This window comes from Equus przewalskii, chromosome 2 (assembly GCF_037783145.1).
Source record: "Equus przewalskii isolate Varuska chromosome 2, EquPr2, whole genome shotgun sequence".
Lineage (NCBI taxonomy): Eukaryota > Metazoa > Chordata > Mammalia > Perissodactyla > Equidae > Equus > Equus przewalskii.
In genome coordinates, this window is record NC_091832.1 from 32,115,594 (window position 1) to 32,132,739 (window position 17,146).

At 44.4% G+C, this 17,146-nt stretch overlaps 1 protein-coding gene across 4 annotated transcripts in view; it reads right to left on the reverse strand.

Moving 5' to 3' along the window:
- ZBTB40 (zinc finger and BTB domain containing 40) overlaps nucleotides 1-16,515 on the reverse strand; it is a 77,432-nt gene extending 60,917 nt beyond the window's left edge. For 2 of the 4 annotated variants that reach the window (XM_008537082.2, XM_008537085.2), the window contains exon 1: nucleotides 16,016-16,515. The gene's annotated coding sequence lies outside the window, so the exon portion shown is untranslated. The remainder of the gene's footprint in view (nucleotides 1-16,015) is intronic. The other 2 variants (XM_008537083.2, XM_008537084.2) reach the window with 2 other exon arrangements.
- Between the last annotated feature and the right edge of the window lie 631 nt (nucleotides 16,516-17,146).

The following is a 17,146-nucleotide window of genomic DNA, read 5'->3' on the forward strand; positions in this document are numbered from 1 at the left end:
TCCCAAAAAAAATCAATAAAAAGATAAATGATAAACCAGCGAACATGTCATATGAAAAATAAGTAGTTAATATTAGAATAGAAAGATCATACAAATCAATAAGGAAAATATTAACATTTAAATTTCTTTAAATGAACAAAAAAACATAATTTGCAAAAGAAATGTCAATAAACTGATTAAAAAAAGTTCACTCTCATGAATAAATAAAGAAACACAAATTTACACATAAGTACTATTTGGAGGCAATCAAACTGGAAAAGTTTTGCGATGATCATATTTAACTGGAAAGCAGTGGTTTCAGACCATGGCCCCTGACTCGGCCGACTTCGGTTTGAAGCCTAACTGGAACGCTTACTCAGTGACCTGAGACAAGTCACTTTAATCGCTGTGAGTCTTAACGTCTTTACAGTTTTGATGTGAAGATGAAATGAGATCATGCATCTGAACTGTTTGAGCAAAGTGCCTGTCAACAGTAAACGCTCAGTAAGTGATAGCTGCTATTATTATAAAAGTATTACTCGCATTAATAATGCAGGGAAGGGAGCAGTGAGACAGGGGCCCACTCAGCGCCTATGGAAGTATGAACTGGTAACATCTCTCAGGGAAGTAACAGAGTAAGTAATCTGCTCACCCAGAACTGTAACAAATGTCCTCGGAGAGACATGAGAATTCTGGGGCAGGGGCTGTACTTTACGTGCACTGTTCAAATGTTTTACCAGAATATGTTTACATGTCAGTTGTATAGTTACAGATTAATAAAAAAGAACGAGAAGCCTATTATAGAAGAAAAACAATTTTTTAAAATGTTTATACCTTTAGAACCACTTCTAGGAATCTATCTATACAGAAATAATTAGAGATATAATGAAATATTTATGTACACCATATTCAGAGCAATAACATTAATGGTAAAAAACTGGCAATTGAGATGTACAATATGAGATTTTTAGGTAAATATGGTATATAGTCATATTATGCAATACTATGCAGCCGTTAAAAATTAGGCTCTCTTTATGATACCTATAGCACAAGTAATCAAAGAAAAAATAAACTGGACTTCATCAAATTTAAAAACTTTTGTGTATCAAAGGCACTATCATAAAAGTAAAAAGACCACCCACAGAATGGGAACATTCTCAAATCATATATCTGATAAGGGTCTAGTATCCATAACATATAAATACAGTATATCAGAATATTGTATCCAGAACTCTTTACAACTCAACAGTAGAAGGACAAATAAGCCAATTAAAAAATGGACAAAGGATCTGAATAGATGTTTCTCCAAAAAAGATACACAAAATGGCAAATAAGCACATGAAAGGATGTTCAACATCAGTAGTCATTAGGTAAATGCAGGTCAAAACCACAATGATATTGGGGCCGGCCCTGTGGCCTAGTGGTTAAGTTCAGCATGCTCCACTCTGCTAGCCTGGGTTCAGTTCCCGGGTGTGGACCTACACCACTTGTTGGCAGCCATGCTGTTGTGGTGACCCACATACACAATGGAGGAAGACTGGCCCAGATGTTAGCTCAGCAAATCTTCCTCAGCAAAAAAAGAAAACAACAACAAAAAACATGATGAGATACCACTCCACACCCACTAGGGATGCTATAATAAAACAAACAACCACAGAAAAAACAAGTGTTGCTAAGGATGTAGAGAAATTGGAACCCTCATACATTGCCCGTGGAGATGTAAAATGGTGCAGCCACTGAAGAAAAGAGTTTGGTGGTTCCTCAAAAAGATAGACATAAAGATACCATATGACCCAGCAATTCCACTCCTAGGTATATACCTAAGAGAAATGAAAACACATGTTCACACAAACACTTGCACACTAATATTCACTGGAGCATTATACGTAACAGCCAAAAAATAGAAACAACCCAAATGTCCACCAACTCAAGGGACAAACAAAATGTTGTATATCTGCACAATGGAATACTATTCAGCTATAAAAAAGAAACAGACTACATGGGCCAGCCCAGTGGCACAGCAGTTAAGTTCACCCAGTCCGCTTCGGCAGCCCGGGGTTTACTGGTTCAGATCCCAGCCACAGACCTACACACCACCTGTCGAGCCATGCTGTGGCAGGCGTCCCACATATAAAGTAGAGGAGGATGGGGATGGATGTTAGCTCAGGGCCAGTCTTCCTCAGCAAAAAAAGAGGATTGGTGGCAGATGTTAGCTCAGGGCTAATCTTCCTCAAAAAAAAAAAAAAAAAAAAAGACTACAGATACGTGATACAACATGGGTAAACCTTGAAAGCATTATGCTAAGTGAAAGAAGCCAGACACAAAAGGCTATGTAGTGTATGATTCCATTTACATGAAATGTCCAAAATAGGCAAATCCATGGAGACAAAAAGTAGATTAGTGGTTACCAGAAGCTGGGAGGAGGGGGGATTAGGGAGTGAATGCTACTGGATATGGGGGGTTTTTTTTGGAGTGATGAAAATGTTCTAGAATTAGATAGTGGTGATAGTTACACAGACTTTTGAATTGTACACTTTAAAACAGTAAATTGTACGGTATGTGAATTATATCTAAATAAACTTTTTTTTGAGGAAGACTAGCCCTGAGGTAACATCTGCCACCAATCCTCTACTTTTTCTTTGCTGAGGAAGACTGGCCCTGAGCTCACATCCGTGCCCATGTTCCTCTACTTTATATGTGGGACCCCTGCCACAGCATGGCTTGCCAAGCGGTGCGCAGGTCCGCACCCAGGATCTGAACCGGCGAACCCCAGGCCGCCAAAGCTGAATGTGCAAACTTAACCACTGTGCCACCGGGCTGGCCTAAATAAATTTTTTTAATTAGGCTCTTGAAGATTTTTAATAACGTGGGGAAATGCTCTCAATATACTAAAAGGGAAAAAACCAGCACGCAATCGTATATATAATTCCAACTGGGTTTAGAAATATAAGTACATGCATATACACATTTGCATTAAAAAAGACAAAATATGGGGCTGGCCCTGTTGCCGAGTGGTTAAGTTCACGCACTCCACTGCAGGCGGCCCAGTGTTTCGTTGGTATGAATCCAGGGCGCAGACATGGCACTGCTCATCAAACCATGCTGAGGCAGCGTCCCACATGCCACAACTAGAAGGACCCACAATGAAGAATATACAACTATGTACTGGGGGGCTTTGGGGAGAAAAAGGAAAAAAAATAAAAATCTTTATTTAAAAAAAAAGACAAAATACATCAAAATGCTAAAAGTGGTTATCCCTAGGTAGTGTCATTATGGAGGACTTATTTTCTACTTCATACCTTTCAAAATTTTCTCTAGTAAACATTCATTATTTTTATAATCAGGAAATTTAAAAATAGAAACCCAGGTAGGTCTATCTGGCTTCAAAGCTAGTGTCATTTCCAATATACTATTCACTCATTAAACATTTATTTAGCTCCTACTATGCACCAAGCAGAGTTAAATAAGATAGAATCTCTGCCCACAGGAATTCACGTAAGTCTCGGGTGGGTCTGAACCTGAGTCATGGCCTGGGAAGCGGAAGAGGAGTCCATGTGCTCTTTAAATTACATGCAGTGTTGCCCAACTGCACACTGCCAGGGGAGAGGGCCCACAGCTGTCATGAGCAGCAGCGTAACTTAATGGCTAAAGGCTGGAGGTGGAGCCAGACTACCTGGGTGTGAAGTTGGAACATCCAGTTACTAACTGTGTGACCTTGGGAAAATCCCCTAACCTGCATGGGTGCAGCTCCCTCATCTACAGAACAGGGGCAAGAATAGTACCTCTCTCGCTGGGTTGTTGGAGGATTAAATGAGCAACACACCTAAAGCACCAGCTCTCCATGCTGGAGACAGAAAGTGCTCAATAAATTAATCAGCTGCCAGCCGCTATCGTTATCACCATCATCATCACTACCACCACCTCGCCACCAGATTCTCACGGAGGCAGACACAGCAGGTCAAGGACCACTAGAAAGGTTGTTTTCCACATCTCAAAAGTGGCAGCTAGCATCGGATTCCTGTAAGAACCATTACATTCAACTAATTTCTTTTTCCAGATTTCTGAACTTCTAATGAAACTTCTTTTGAGGCGTTCTACAAAATGCAATGAGGCAAAACATCAAAATGTTCGGCATAACGAACTGCTTGTGTCCTCTTATCTTCTGCCTAATTCACAGAAATGCGTGACTTTTCAAGGCCATGGTAACGGAAGGAGGCTCTGGGAGACTTACCTGCCCTGATCAGCGGCTCCTCCAAGAGGACTCTCCACAGGCCAGACCCCAATCTCCTGAGCAACCCACTCGTCCAACGAGCGGGGACGGTGCCTGCGTTACACCTAACGCGACTCTTCAAGGGCAGTCAAGAGTCTCCAGGAGCAACAGCACTTCAGTGCTTTCACATCCACCTCTCCGGCGGCGCTAAAAAGCCCCTTGGCTTTGTCACTGGCACTGACAGGCATTTTGCTCTGACCTGACAACACAGATGAGCTCCAGGTTTTCACCAGCTTGATCACGAGAATACACTTTTCTTCAGCAGGGAATAAATATGGACCACACAGTAACACAGCACCAAATTCCAAATTCGAAGATAACCGCCTAATGTAAAATTTAAAGGGCTCAGGCAACTAAAGAACATCAGACCAGGCCTGTGACCCCAGAGGCTGTGTGCTCAACAGTCAAGCTTTGGGGCACAGGTTCTAGAGACAACCAGCCCCGGGGGGGAATCGCAGCTCTGCCCCTCCCAGCTGGATGACTTTGGCAAGTTACTGCACTCTCTGGACCTGTTTCCTCGCACGTAAACACGTAAAATGGGGCTAATGTTAGTGCTGAATCTCATGGGGTAGTTGTAAGCATTAATAAGCCACTATCTGTAAATGAGTCAATACACCTAAGGACATTTCCTGTAACACTGTAAACACTCATTAAATGTTGAAAGAAAGCATAAAATATACCTGCCAAAATACTTGTTTTTACAGTTCTTAGGTTTGCTGATCAGTTCACAGATGTACTTTTTTTTAATCATGCTGCCTCATCACTTATATAAGTTATATATGTATCTCCTATATATGTCAAATATTGTATAATTCTTTTGAAAAGAAAAAAACTTACAGACAACCACATTGCTAGTTTCCTACAGCTGGTCTGGGATGGGAGTCAGCCGGGAAATGGAGAGAACATGGGGAGGGTGAGGCCTCTCATAACAGAGTGCGGGGCCGTAATCTGAGAGACGTCACACAAAGCCTTAAACTCACTGAAAATTAAGAGGAGGTACAAAGAACCTCTGAAGTCACACGGTCCAATTTCCTCGGTTGTAGGCGGAGAAACTGAGGCCTTGAGAAGTGGTTTAAAATCTTCCAGTTCACTAACGGCAGAAATCAGAGTCTTCCTGTTACCTACGTCTTAGAGTTATACCTTAAGTGGAAGGCAACGAGGAAGACATTTTGGAAAGGGGAAAAAGAAAGAAGGGTTTGGAAGGGTTATGGTAGCGACCTAACAACAAAAGCCGACACTGATGGAGATTCATCGTATCCCAGGCACTGTGTCAAGCTCTTTGCATGGGTGGCCTTATATAATTTTTGCAAAACCTGTGAGGTGGTTCCTATTATTAACTCCGCTTTCAACTGAGAAAGTGGAGACCTAGAGAGATTAAATGACTTGCCCCAGTCACAAAGCCAGTGAGGGGCAGAGTCAGTAAATGAGCCCAGGCTGTCTGACTCCAGAGCCAGAACCTATGCCACCGGACACTGCCCAAGCTTGGGGATTTGAAAAGCACTGAAGCTCTTGATCCCTGAGGTTTTCTCCTACTTTTTTGGTAACTTCTCTGTTCAGAGGCACTGCTAAGATACACAGCAAATAAAGTGGTTTTTAAGTAAGAGCAGATGACATTTATTTAGAGCCCACTGACTTTCTGCTATGTAAGGTACCACACACAAATTACTCTGGCCCCCACTTGTCTAAGGCCCTACAGCCGGTAATAGTGCCGCTGGGGGACAGGGCTCCAGGTCCCCGTTTTCCAGCCTCGTCAGTGGACAGTTTATGCTTGTCCATCCAGCAGATTTTTGCTGAACTCAGCCAAATGCCCTTAACTGAGGTCTGGTACTACAGAGAGAAGAAATTCAGCAAAACCCTCCTCTCAAGGAGCTTATGGCACAGCTGGGAAGAGGCCACTTTCAGCTTAAAATCCTTCTTTTCTTATCCCTTTGCAGTTAAGTAGCAGAAGCACTGAAGAGACTATGGACCCCCAACTCCCTGCAGTATTACACAGATCGTCCAGCCGTGAGCACACCTCTGTGTGCTGGTCATGGATGAACTCCATTCTCCTCTCCTCCTAGTGCCGTAAGCTTTTTCTTTTGTCTTTGAGGAAGCGGGAAATATTTTCCTCTCCATCTTTCTCTCATCCATCAACAGGCAGTATGACAAGAGGTTAACTTAAGGAGCTAACAAAAAAAATGCAAAAGAGGCTAACTTCTCTATTGCCTCTAACTTTAGGAAAGAGCCTACGGGACTCCAGAGTATTTGCTCAAAAATGTTCAAAGAAGACATGGAAAATTTCATCCTCAACTTTTTGCTGCCCAGGAAAAAAATCCAGAACTCTAGGGGCCAATTATTCTGCTGTCTTGGACCTTGACCTTAGACAGTCTCCCTCTGGTCTGAATCTGACTGGAACTGAGGGCAGCTGACAGCAGAGTGCTAGCTATAAGAGCAGCTTGTGTCTAAGGTGGTCAAATTTAATCACTGCCAGGGCTTCAGCGCATCATTCAGAAGTTATAGTACCACATCAAACTCTGGGCTAAATGTGTACGAGCTGCAAGTTTCACTGTCATTTAAACTTATCAGTTCCTACTCTGTTCCTGACGTCATGCTAGGAACTAGGTACTCAAAACAGTGGCAGGTCTTTAAAAATCAACTAATATCAGATTGCTCTAATAAAACTAGGCAAAGAGAAGGGAAGGCGTGAGTAGAGCCTATAAGCAGTAAAGAGGGAGAGAATGGAGGGCTTAGGGGTTGCCAACAGTAGAACTGAGAGAAATATTTGTGATGGACTTAGAAGGGAAGACCAACATACCACCAGCTGGAGTTTAGAAGAGTGACTCTTGACCATCTCCTGCTTCTGCTTTTCTCTGGTCACTTGGAGTTTAAAATTTGAAAAATAACCTTAACAAAGAGCTAAAAAGAGCTGTGTTCTAAACGTTAGATTAGCTTTGCAACCCTGAGTTACTTAACCTTTCAAAACCTGTTTTCTCAAGTGTGAAATGGAGTTAACATGTATATAGGAGCTCATAATGTTATGCCTACTTTTATATGTTTGAAATTTCCACAATAATTTTTTAAAGGGGGCTAACAGTACCTATTACTTTAGTTGCTGTGAGGATTACACCCAAAGAAAATGCTTAGTAGAGTGCTTGGCACCTTGTAGGTGTTCAATAAATGGTAACTATCATTATCAACATGGTGTTTTTTACAGTTCTGGGATGGGAGTAAGGAGGAGAACAAAACATCATGAGCCAGTGAATTAACAGCTGCAGACCGCAGACTTAGGAACATCTGGGCGTCTGGACAAGGACAACCTTTCCAAACACAGGTCTTAAGGGGTTCTCACTCTTTCATCCACTTTGTTTTCCCCTTACTGCTTTATTCATTCCATTTGACAAATGCATGCTGACAGCCCACCGTGTGTAGGTACTGAGAATGGGAAATATAACAGGGTTTTGAGGGGACAATATAACAGGACGGGCTTTTGGAGGAGGGTATATATGAACCATCCAAAATGATATGCAAAACGTTTTGAGCATACAAACTATATAAAGAAGGATGTATACAACTTCTCTGAGAAGTTTTAGAGGGATTCTAAAAGAAATTATTTATTTTTTTAAAAAGTTAAGAATGGGGCCAACTCCATGGCCTAGTGGTTAAGTTTGGTGCCCTCCACTTTGGCGGCCTGGGTTCAGTTCCCGGGTGCAGACCTACACCACTCATCGGCAGCCATGTTGCGCTGGCGACCCACATACAAAATACAGGAAGACTGGCAGAGATGTCAGCTTAGGGCTAATCTTCCTCAAGCATAAAAACAAAGGAAAAACAAAGATAAGAATGAAATCTAATAAGCAGAACAGAAGGATACAAAATTTATATAAGGAAAAGCATAAAACTCTCCTGAAAAATCACAAAAGTAGCCTTGCACAAATGGAAAGACAAACCATCATCTTGGATAGGAAGACTCAAAATCATAAAGACATCATTTCTCCCTAAACTAATTTATAAATTTAACGTAATCTCAATAAAAATACCATCAAGTTGTTTCATCTTGAGATTACACAAACTGATTACAAAGTTCATATGGCAGAATAAACAAGGAAAAACTGGCAGGAAAACCCTGAAAAAAGAGCAATATGGAAAAACTGGCCCTTCCAGATATTAAAACAAATTATAAAACATCTAAAATTAAGATGGTTTTGTAACGGCATATGAACTGACAATCAAACCAATGGAACAAAACAGAAAATCCAGTAAGAAACCCAAATCAACAGAAGAGTTTAGTAACCAATAAAGACAGCATCTCACATCAGTGGAGAAAAGATAATAGCTTTTAATAAGTAGTGTTGGGACACCTGGCTGGCCAATGGGAAAAAGATAAAATTGGATTCTTCCTCAAACCAAATGCCAAGATAAATTCCAAATGGATCAGAGTATTAGAGGTTTAAAAAAAATAGTGAAATCATATATGATTCTAGAAGAAAACATTAATTCCTCATAAATTAAGAATGGGGCCAACTTCTTAACTTTGACTTAAAATCTAAAGCAATATACTATAAGACTGATAAATAGGACTACATAAAGATGTAAAACTTTTGTACAGCAATAAAACAACACATGTAAAGTCAGGCATATGACAAATTGGAAAAAATACTTTTGCAACTTAAAATACCACAGACATTGGGCAGATATCCTGTATCTCATAAAAGGAGAAAACAAATTTAAACCATACTGAAATATTATTTCTTACCTAACAAATTGACAAAACCCCAAAATTCAAGAGAAATAGAGAAGAGGGGTCAGGTATGAAATAAAAACTTCTGTGAATGTACTTTGATGGATAGTTTTGATTTTGAAACCATGTAAATAGTTTTCATAGTTAAAAAACAAGATTAGGGGCCAGCCCTGTGGCCAAGTGGTTAAGTTCACACACTCCACTTCAGCGGCCCAGGGTTTCACTGGTTTGGATCCTGGGTGCAGACACGGCACTGCTCATCAAGCCATGCCGAGGCGGTGTCCCACATGCCACAACTAGAAGGACACACAACTAAAAAAATACACAATTATATACAGGAGAGGATTTGGGGAGAAAAAGTAGGGAAAAAATCAGATTTTTTTTTTTGCACAGAAATATTCAGCTTGAGCTAACATCTGTTGCCAATCTTCCTCTTTTTCCCCCTCCCCAAAGCCCCAGTGCATAGTTGTATACTCTAGTTGTAAGTCCTTCTAATTCTTCTGTGTGAGCCGCCACCACAGCATGGCAACTGACAGATGAGTGGTGTGGTTCTGTGCCCAGGAACCAACCTGGCTGCCAAAGTAGCGCACGCCGAACTTTAACCACTAGGCCATCAGGGCTGGCTCCAAAGTTAGAGTTTTAAAAGTAATTCTTAAAGTTTAAAACAAATGAGCCTAACTGTTTATCAAGTTTATCAAGTTGGTGACATAATCACACAGAGAAAATAATTACATCAAGTGACTTTAGGGCAGTATTTGACTATACATCTCAGGTAGCATATATTCTAAGGACAAAAGGAACCACAAAGAAAACTAAAGCATTCAGTAATCCAATGGTCAGCGTAGATAACAGCGTTGCTCCATGCTAATAGCATGGCCAGAGAAATCTAAGGAGAGGGAGCAGCCTGAAAGCCCCAGTGCGCCCACTTATCTGGGAAGGATGACGTTCCCGTGGCCCAGTGAGCGTTAATGACTGGCGCTCAAGTAGAAGGGTGAGAGGGAAGCGGAGAGGGTGCTAAGAGATGAGGCTGGAGACAGGCACAGCCAGAGCCTGAGAGCAGCACATGCCAAGCCAAGGAACTGCCCCATCGCGCGGGCAGGCAAGCAGCCTGCAGTTTTAAGTGTGGAGGCACATGCTGTGCTTTATAAAGATATGGCAACAGTGTACAAAACAGACTGGAGACGAGCCAAACTGGAAGCCCCGCTGGCGAGCTAGAAGGCTATTGCAGTAATCCAGGACAAGAGGTTATACCAGCTTTAACCAAGAAGAGGGGACATCAACAGCTTGCAGCCTAAATAAACATGTGCCATTGGTGGGGGGAAGGTGGAAGGTGGGTGGTGGCTTGACAGAAGGGGAAGAACAGGGGACGACTCCCAGGATTCTGCCTTTGGCGACTCTGTGGAGCCATCCACTGAGACCAGGAACCCAAGAGAAGTACCAGATGGAAGAGAAATGGCAGGCTCGCTGCGGCCAGAGCCCCTGACACGGTCTTTGAGAGCAGGTTCGGACAAGGAGCTAAAGGCGTCAAGGAGGAAGACCCAACAGTCAGGCCAGTCCTAGAAGGCTGAGAAACAGATGAGACAGAGGTAGATTACCCCTCCTAAAACTTTCTCAAAGTCAGAAAAAGAATCACATTACTGTTCGCTTTTTTTAAAATATTTTTTTTAAAAACCTGCAAGTAACCAATATTTGCAGCCTCAAAGGCAATTATTTACACTTGTAACCCTTTGTTTCTCATCTCCCTCAACTTTCGTGGGCCCTTTTCTTCATAAAATATCCTCTGTTGTTTGTCCCACAACCAGACCCTAGGGCCTATACCGGGGTCACCCATGAACACACCTCCAGGGGTCAGACACTTAAACTCTCTGATGTTTAAACGTAAGCAACTAATTGTGGGCCAAGCTGTGGCCTACAGCAGTTTTCTATTGAGGTCCCATTTTTACAAAATATCTTAAGATACACATTTAAAAGATATTTCCTTCCTTTTTTTTCCCCTCAGGTATAATAAAACCTGAAATTACATCTATACATTGACTTTTTCAGAGGTCCTAGTATTAGCTAAGTGCTGAGATAAGTTTGGTTTCACAACAGCAGCTCTTTACGGTCACAGATGGACTCCAGGACAAATGCAGGGGAAGCGTCCTCTCCTCCTTTACTGCTCTGTCTCTGCTTCCTTGACTCCATCCCTCTCTCCCTTTTAACCCTACCTTCCTTCTTCTCAGGAGCTGACTCCATCCGCAAGAAGTTCGCGCCTAGAGCCAAAGAATTAGGCTTCTACCACTCTTCCTCTCACCTGCCAGAAGAAACAACCACGGCATCTGCTAAGGAGGTTCCCGAGACAATATGTCCCATTTCGCCAGTCTCATGTAAAATAATGACAGATGACCATCTCGAAGGCATTTCTGAAGCGCCTCACTGGGTGCATATCTGTATCATACACCATATTCAACTATGCTTGGCCACTTTAGACAGGAAACAAAGGCTGAACAGACACTTTCAAATCTTTGAGGTCAAGGCCACAGAGCAGTAAGGAGCGCTGGCTTCAGGGGGATTCTCATCACTGCCTTCGTCCAGTGGTCTTAGACGTGGCGTTTCATTCTTGGCTCTGCACCTTTTGAGGGGTCAAGGATCCCTCTGAGATCTGATTAAAGTAACGGGCTCTCTTTCCCCCAAAAATGACATTCATACAAACGTGCAGGCAAATTCAAAGGATTCGTGGGTCCCTTGCAACTCGACCATTTACCCCAGATTAACAATCCCTGCCTTGTGTGGATCAGCTATCACGTAGTATTTACTTTATCTAAGGAAATGAAATACTTGATGTCATGATTTTGAAGATATGGAGTTAAATAACATTAGGGAAATGTAAGGAAAGGTAACTTTCTTTCCTTACCCTTCTCTCCCTCGAGGGCTGCAGTCTTAAAATCGCATGCTTTCTGCAAATGAAATACTGCACGACTTAAAGAAATTGACAATCTCATCTCTGAATTTAAAGGCCCTTAATATTTAATTCTTTCCTCTTTGTGGTTACAGCTTGCTTTCTTCACACCATCAAGATGACGGCTTTAGATGGCAGGCTACTGGAGATCCAGAAAACCATACACCCCAATTCAATTTCCTTGTGAAAATCAAAGAGCTCACTCTCTTGAAGAGCTGAAAGAGGCTGAGGGGTCACTGCCTTCCCCCAGGGTGCTGGTAGGCAGTGTTCCAGAAGGGTAATGCAAATACTCAGTATGAGGCAACAGGGCATACCAATTTGTTTTTCAATCTATTTTATTTCAGTTCAAAGCATCTTTACAGACACAGTCCAGAAAACAAGCCACACTTTGGTTATGCTCAGTCTTCCTCAATCTCCAAAAGCAGTTGAGTATTGCCAAAGTGTGGCTTGTTTTCCTGCGCTGCCTGTCTGCAATGATGCTTTGAACTGAAATAAAATAGATTGAAAAACAAATTGGTATGCCCTGGCTCTTCCTGCAGTTTCACATCATCCTTCAAAGCTAGTGTTGCCACCTACTCTTTACTGGAACCCAACGGACTCAAATCACAGAGTAAAACTGCAATAGTTTAAATGTGAGGGTCCCACCCAACCCGAAAATAGCAATGTAATTCAAGGCTTGTTGTTTAACATTGCATTAACATGCCACTCTCTGTCCAGCTCCTTGCTCCGTTTGCTAGGCTGGATTCCATCTTCTGATGACATGTGCAATATGGTTACTGGAGACAGTTTAAAGCAAAACTTGACATTGCTGATCTTCTTACACAGTGCGCTCGATTTATTACCGCCTCTGTAATTCTTCAAGTTCTTGAGCCCAAACATCACCTTAATTTTACCTATTCAGAAAGTCTGCTACTTGCTTTAAAGCACTCAACACTCTGCTGAAAGTATGCAACGTTATTTTGAAAACTTTGAGAGGAAACCCAAATTATTTGTAAACAAATTTTAAAATTACCACCAACTAGAAGAAGCCTATCATTTTCTTAGAACGCCTTAAGAAAATGCACGTCTGCCACAGAGGAACACAAATGGTCTCAAGCTTAGAACACTAAAATGATGAGAAATGCTCTGCATAGACAAGTTGGATAATTTGGTTTAAAAAAACTAAGTCCCATTTGGAAAAGTTCCTCTCTTAATAGAAACATTAAGAAAAAAATTAGATCTGTTGCCTTCCCCTCACACATAGAAACTCCCTCCCTCTCTCCCTCCCCCGCCCCATCTGTAACATGCTTCTGGATTTTTGTTATTATTTACCACTTTAAATAAGTTTCCATTTGGGGCCAAATTTGGTTACTTTTCTCTAATTGGAATTCAACAATATGTATAACAAGAAGAAAACACACAACGGCCCTTTGAGAAGGTACCATTACCTACATCTGACAGACTAGACAATTAACCTGTAACTGGTCCAGAGCACGCAGCTCTGCTGGCAGTAAGCCCTGGGCTCAGGGTCAGGACTCGGAGCGCAGCACTGGGAGCCACACTCACTCACTCGCCTCTTCCAGTTCTGCAACACTCCGAGTTCGTGCCATCTCACAGTCTCTGAACTTGCTGAAAGATTCTTCCTCCCAGCTTCTCTCTTTCCCCTTCTTGCTGGACTGGATCCTTGTCACTCAACAAGTTTCAGCTTACACTACCTTTCTCAAGGGACCTTCTGGGCCTGTTCTGGTGAAAGGTGGTCTCCCAGGTCAGCACTGCTTTGTTTTCTGTACAGCAGCTGCCACAATTTGGAATAACTTTATTTCTTCACTGTCTCAGGCACTAGGTTTCAGGTCCATCTTGCTCACCCCGGTAACCATAAGGCCTAGCACAGTGGTGCCTGGTACACAGCAGGCACTCAAATATTTGCTCAGTGAATGGCCTGGATTTGTTTATTTAATATTGACCAAATGCCAGATTGCGGGCACTGGCTAGCAGCTGACACAAGAGCAGGTGAGGTGTGATCCCTGCCCTCGAGGACCTCCCAAACCAGCAGGACAGATAACACGTAAACAGATGGACTACTACAGGGTGGTGAGTGTGAGCAGTTTGGGTTCAGATCCCAGCTCCCTTATGCATTAGCTACGTCACCTTGGACACCTCTCCTGAGTCTCAGTTTCCTCATCTCTAAAAATGAAAATATTTATACTACCTATCTCATAGTGTTGGTGTGAGGATTAAATGATAATCCATGTAAACAAAGCACGTAGTGCAGTCCTCGGCACACGAGAATCACTCAATAAACAGTAACTACTAATTTTATTATTATGACACTCTGACAGCTGTATTTATACCATCCAGCTATATCTGAAATTATCTTTGTTTACCAGTATAGCACCTGTCTCAGCCCCAACAGAATTCAGATTCCATGGAAGGGCAGAGATCATGTTGACCTTGTTCACCACTATATTTCCAGGGATTTGAATCATCCCTGGTGTACAGTAAGTGCTCAACAAGCACTGAATGATTAATGAACGCATGCATGCAAGCATGCAGTGTTTGGAAACCATTTGTTACTTAAACTGGTGACGAACAGCTAGGTTTGGGAAAGACCGCCATAGAAGACAGACATCTAAACTAGAAAGCGGGGTGTGGCAGAAGTTTGATGATTAGCCACGTAGAGAGAGTTTTCATTTTGAGATTGTAATTAAATCTCCATAAACCATACAAAGATTTGGATTCGATCCAAAGAACCAATAGTCCCAGATTGAGAGATCTGAAAGAATAAGGTCCCAGCAGTCACAGGCGGGTCGCCAGGCAGGGGGGCTCCCAAGGACGAACCTAGTACCCCTTTAAGTAGCTTATAACCCTCTCAGAATCCGAGCTTCCTCCTCTTAACGCAACAACGGACACAGGCGCGCTTACTCACAAAGCGTTACAAGGCTGTGTGGATGCATATAAAGCATCTGGGATCTCGTAAGCGCTGAGTGGATGGTATTATTGTTACTCAAAGTAGGGAAAACAGTTCCCACTAGGAGTAATAAATCAATAAGACCAGAAGAGGTCACGGCAGCCAGAGTGTCTGGTCAACTAAAGAGCTCCGGAGCCAGCCCTGATGGCCTGGTGCTTAAAGTTCACTTTGGTTCCCAGCACCCAACCCCACCCCTCGACTGTCAGCAGCCACGCTGTGGCAGCGGTTCACAGAGAAGAACTAGGAGGACCTACAACCAAAACATACAGCTGTGTCCTAGGGCTTCAGGGAGGACAAAAAGAGGAAGATCGGGGACAGATGTTAGCTCAGGGCAAATCTTTCCCAGGGCAAAAAAAAAAAAAAATTATAAAGAGGTCCAGGTGCGGGCTCAGTTGCCGAGTTTCCCAGCGGGTGAGAAGAAGCAGAGGCGACGCTGAAGGACAGCACCGACCTTGCGTTGTCTACTTGTGTCTGGGGCAGGGGTCGCAGGCTTTCTCTGCGAAAGGCCCACAAAAGCATTCTCGCGCTGCGGGCCCGGCCATCGGAGCCCGGCGATGGCTGTCGCGACCGCTCCGCTCGGCTCCGGAGCAGGACGGCAGCCACAGACACCGCGTCAACCACGCACACGGCCGTGCTCCAAACTTCATTTCAGGACACCGGGATTTGGGTTCATGTGACTGTCAGGAATTAAGTGAAATAGTCTACTTTTCCCCCGGCCGTTTAGAAAAGTAAACACCATTCTCAGTTCCGGGCAGACGAGAGCGGGAGGGGCGGGGGGAGGCCTGGCCCAGGGCCCTGACTCGCCGGCGCCTGGACGGGGGCCTGGCGGGAAGGGACGAGCCTGCGAGCACGGCGGCGAGGGGGACGCCTCCGATCGCGCCGGGCGGCGGGCCCAGGGGGGGACCGGGCCGGACCGAGCCTCCAGGCCGGGCCCCGCGGCCCCCGCCGGAGACTCCTAACGATAATCCATGTCGGTGCTAGGGATGCGGGCCGCCCTGGGGTCCCCGTCCCGGGGACAGGCGAGGCGGAGGCTGGGACTCGGCAGAGCCCGGCGGGGTTGGCCACGCGGAAGGGTCTCTGCGCGCCCCTCACTCGGGGCGCCTCTCGGCCCTCAGCTGCAAAAGGGGTCTCCGCGCTGAGTCCCGGCTCCGTTTCTATGGTTACCTGTTCAGCACCGATTCAAACTGCCGGTCTTTATTGACAGCGCCATAGAGGACACGAACACTCCTGCCCGAAGGGAACAATAAAGCTTTCTCCATTCAACAGCGCCAGAGACGCCAGAAGGCGGCCATTTTGAGGCCGGCGCGGAAGGGGTACGAGCAGGCAGGGGCTGCCCGGCCTGCCCCGCGCGCCGCAGTCACGTGACGTGCTGGGGGCGGGCCCGCGGGGGGGCGGGGCCTGCGTCTCGCGCGCGCGCGCTCCATCCATGCTAGGACCCTGGGGCCAGCCGGTTGCTGACCTCTTCTCTGACCTCTGACCCTTGACCACTCCTTCGCGTCCCCACGCTCCCTTAGTAAAGTTCTAATGGGGTTCCGCGGGCCCTCGCGGGGGCAGCATTAGGGTTAGGATCTTCCTTCAAGCAGAGACAAAAGGTTTCTTTATATTTTTCAAAACACGTTCACGTGCAAGGCGGAGACGTGACCTGAGCCGCGTCCCCAGGCTCCTCGTTGGTGGACTGGCTTGGCGCCGCTCGCACGGGAGGGGCTAACAGACCACGTGTCGACCAATCGTGGGCATTGAAGGCGTGTGCATCCCGCCCCTCCCTCCCAATCTTAGATTTAGGAGTTTTGGGGGAAATACACGTTTTCTTTTGCTCAGTTTCCCTGTCTCACAGCTTGTTGCACAGTGTGCGTTCCACGTTGGAGCTCCTCTTGTCACCCTCATACAGCCAAACAGATGAAGTCAGACCCAGACAGTATCAGACAAGTTGTCACATCAGCGCTGGCCCACTGAACCTCACATTGTCATTCTGTCGCTGACATGCAGCCAATTTTTCTGTCACTGCCAGTCGTGCCGCCCAGATCCAGTTGTCTCAGTACAATGCCGAGTTCCCTCTGTGGTTACAGCTGTTACTCCACAGTGTCAATATTCACTCCTTCTGAGAGCTGTCATTGTCAGACTGACCCCACTCTGTCACCGTTTTTAATCAAAAATTCAATCTACTGGGCAGAACTGTTACTCACATTGTTGCTGTCATCTGGTCCATCATTTTTGACTGTCGCTGTCCGACGTGCGACCCCTGTCAATGACAATAAACTTCAAACAGTTCTGTACAATATAGCACTTGGACTGTGT